Here is a 3,520-nt window from a genome sequence, read left to right as displayed (position 1 = left end):
TTTGAAAAATAAACACTCCAGTCAATAATGAGCAAGAAGACATTTGTGAGGCCTTAAACACATAAAAAACATTCAATTTATTGGATATAAAATGTATTCAGATTAAAACATTGAGATAAAATGTAGTGTATCAATCATTTGACAGTTTGGTGTACTGTGGTGGCTTGTGGGTTACTGAGATGCTAGAAGCTGTACCATCTGTATTTTGAATGCCAGGAAGTTCAGCCATGATAAACAGATTTCAGATGAGCTTCTGGATTAAGACAGACTAGGAAGAAGGAGAGGCGGACTATTTCTGAATGTTCAGTTGCTGACAGTCTTATGAATACAAGTGGAACACTGTCAGCACCAGAATATTGAATACTGAAACTTTATGAGTAGCACCAGAATATTTCCACCTAGAGTGCCAGAAGATGAGATCCTCAGGTTGGAAGACACTGAAAATACACTAGGGGAGAGCTGCCTTGTCAAAGTAGAGAGGACCATATTGACGTGAATAGAGTAACACTCTGGGGACCTTATGTGTTGATGATGCACACCTCAAAATGAGGAGGAATAGCTGCAAACGTTCGTTAATAATAAGAACATTGAATGTAGGAAGAATGAATCTAGGAAAATTGGAAGTTGTCACAAATGAAATGGACTGCATAAATATCATCACCCTAGGCATTAAGGAACTGAAATGGACTGATATTGGCCATTTTGAATCTGACAATTATATGGTTAGCTATGCTGGGAGTGACAAATTGAAGAGTAATGGCATCACATTCTTGTCAAAAATAGGATAATATACATACATCACATTCTCATCTGTGATAGGATAATATACATACATCTACAAGATAGAACAGTTAGTTATTCAAATTTACACACAAAACACTAAAGCCAGTGATGATGAAATAGAAGAATTCTACCAACTTCTTTAGTATGAAATTGATCAAGCATGCTATCAAGATGTATTGATAATTACTGGTGATTGAAATGCAAAGGTTGGACGCAAAGAGGAAGGATCAGTGGTTGGAAATATGGCCTTGGTGACAGAAACAATGCCGAAGATCACATGATAAAATTTTGGAAGACAAATGACTTCTTCATTGCAAATATCTTTTTAAAATCAGCATCCAAATGACTATACCTAAGGACCTCACCAGATGAAATACACAGAAATCAAATTGATTTCATCTATGAAAAGAGATGGTGGAAAAGCTCCATATCATCAGCCAAAACAAAACCAGGGAGTCACCTGCTCTCTGTCAGCCAGCTCCTTCGTCAGTCGGCCCGTGCCCCCACCGCCAGCCCAACCATGCTCTCTGCCCTCACCAGGTGCAGGCGCTGCTCTCCTCCTCAGCGTCAACACCTTGGCCCAGAATGATGCTAAAGCAGCCGTGCTGGGGGCTTCTGGAGGAATTGGGCAGCCCCTTTCCTTCTTCTGAAGAACAGCCCCTTGGTGAGCCACCTGACCCTCTATGATATTGCTTACACCCCTGGAGTAGCTGCTGATCTGAGCCATATTGGGACAAGAGTGCATGTGAAAGGCTACCTTGGACCTGAACAGCTGCCAGACTGCCTGAAAGGTTGTGATGTGGTTGTTATTCCAGCAGGAGTCCCAAGAAAACCAGGCATGACGCGGGACGATCTGTTCAACACCAATGTCACCATTGTGGCTACCCTGGCTGCTGCCTGTGGCCAACATTGTCCTGAAGCCATGGTGTGCACCATAACAAATCCAGTTAACTCCACCATCCCCATCACAGCGGAGGTCTTCAAGAAGCGCGGTGTGTACAACCCCAACAAAATCTTTGGTGTGACCACCCTGGACATCGTCAGGGCTATTAATTTTGTGGCAGAGCTGAAGGGTTTGAATCCAGCTCGAGGCAATATTCCTGTCATTGGTGGCCATGCTGGGAAGACCATCATCCCCCTGATCTTTCAGTGTACCCCAAAGTGGACTTTCTCCAGGACCAGCTGACAGGCCTGACTGGGCGCACCCAGGAGGCAGGCACCAAGGTGGTTAAGGTGAAAGCTGGCTCAGGGTCGCCACCTTGTCCATGGCCTACGCGGGTGCCAGGTTTGTCTTCTCCCTGTGGATGTCATAAATGGGAAAGCAGGGAGTGATCGAATGCTCCTTTGTGAAGTCACAGGAGATGGAGTGCACCTACTTCTCCACACCCTTGTTGTTGTTAAGTGCCGTAGAGTTGATTCGGACCCATAGCGACCCTGTATAGGGTTTCCGAGGAGCAGCTGGTGAGCTTGAACCACTGACCTTGCAGTTCAAACGGCTTTGCAGTCTGGTGTATTTACCCACAGCAGCAAACCAGGACTCCTCCACACCCTTAGTGCTGGGGAAAAAAGGGCCTGGAAAAGAACATGGGCATAGGCAAGGTCTCCTCCTTTGACGAGAAGATGATAGCCGAGGTGATTTCCTAGCTTAAGGCCTCAATCAAGAAGGGTGAAGAGTTTTAAAGAACATGAAATAAGAAAGCAGTTGCAGAGTCCTCAGTTTCCTTAATTTATTAAAGCATCACGTCACTGTACAGTCAGTTTGGATATCTGTGTATTTAATTTGTTTTGATGACATTTCTTGTGGTAACATTATCATCCCTTCCAAATTAGCGGTTGCCCCATTGGTACATCAATATAAGTGATCTTTGATTTTCTTTTTCATGGTCAAAAAAGCAACAATAAAAAACAAGACCAGGGGTAGACTGTGGAACAGACCATTAATTACTTATATGAAAGTTTAGGCTGATGCTGAGCAAAATTAATAAAAGTCCACAAAAGCCAAAATGTGATTTTAAACATATCCCACCTGACTTTATAGATTATCATAAGAACAGATGTGATTAATTAGACACTAATGAGTGAATTTCAGAAAAATTGTGGGATGACATGAAGAACATCATAAAGGAGGAAACCAAAAGGTCATTAAGAAGACAAGAAAGAAGAGAGTAAAATAGATGTCAGAAGCGATTCTGAAACTTGCTCTGCAGCACAGAGTTGCTAAACCAAGTGGAAGAAATGAGTAGGCAAAAAGAGGTGAACAGAAAATTCCAAATGGCAGCCTGAAAAGACAAATTCAAAGATTACATTGAAATATGTAAATTCCTAGAGTTAAAAAACCAAAAGGGAAGAGCACGCTAAGCATTTCTTAAGCTGAAAGAACTGAGAAAAAAAATTCAAGCATTGACTTGGAATACTGAAGGATTCTTTCGGAAAAATATTGAATGATGCAGAAAACATCAAAAGAAGATGGAAGGAATACACAGAGTCACTGTACCAAAAATAAATCATCAATGTTCAACCATCTTGAGAAGTAGCATATGATCAAGAGCCAATGGTACTTAAAGAAGAAGTCCAACGTGCACTGAAGGCACTGGCAAACAGCAAGGTTCTGGGAATTGATGGAATACAAATTGTAAACTTTCAACAAACTGATGCAACTGATGTGGCATAAGGGACACTCACTTATCTATGCCAGAAATTGGGAAGACAGCTACCTGGCCAACCAATTGGGAGAGAC

The 3,520-nt window shown here is 42.2% G+C and overlaps 1 pseudogene; it reads left to right on the top strand.

Moving 5' to 3' along the window:
- Positions 1-1,303: 1,303 nt before the first annotated feature.
- Positions 1,304-2,463, top strand: LOC102825828 (annotated as a pseudogene).
- The last annotated feature ends 1,057 nt before the right edge of the window (positions 2,464-3,520 follow it).

This window comes from Chrysochloris asiatica, unplaced genomic scaffold, assembly GCF_000296735.1.
Source record: "Chrysochloris asiatica unplaced genomic scaffold, ChrAsi1.0 scaffold00271, whole genome shotgun sequence".
In the NCBI taxonomy this organism is placed as follows: Eukaryota; Metazoa; Chordata; class Mammalia; order Afrosoricida; family Chrysochloridae; genus Chrysochloris; species Chrysochloris asiatica.
Note: the sequence above shows the minus strand (reverse complement) of the source record. Positions and strands in the feature narration are given on the sequence as shown.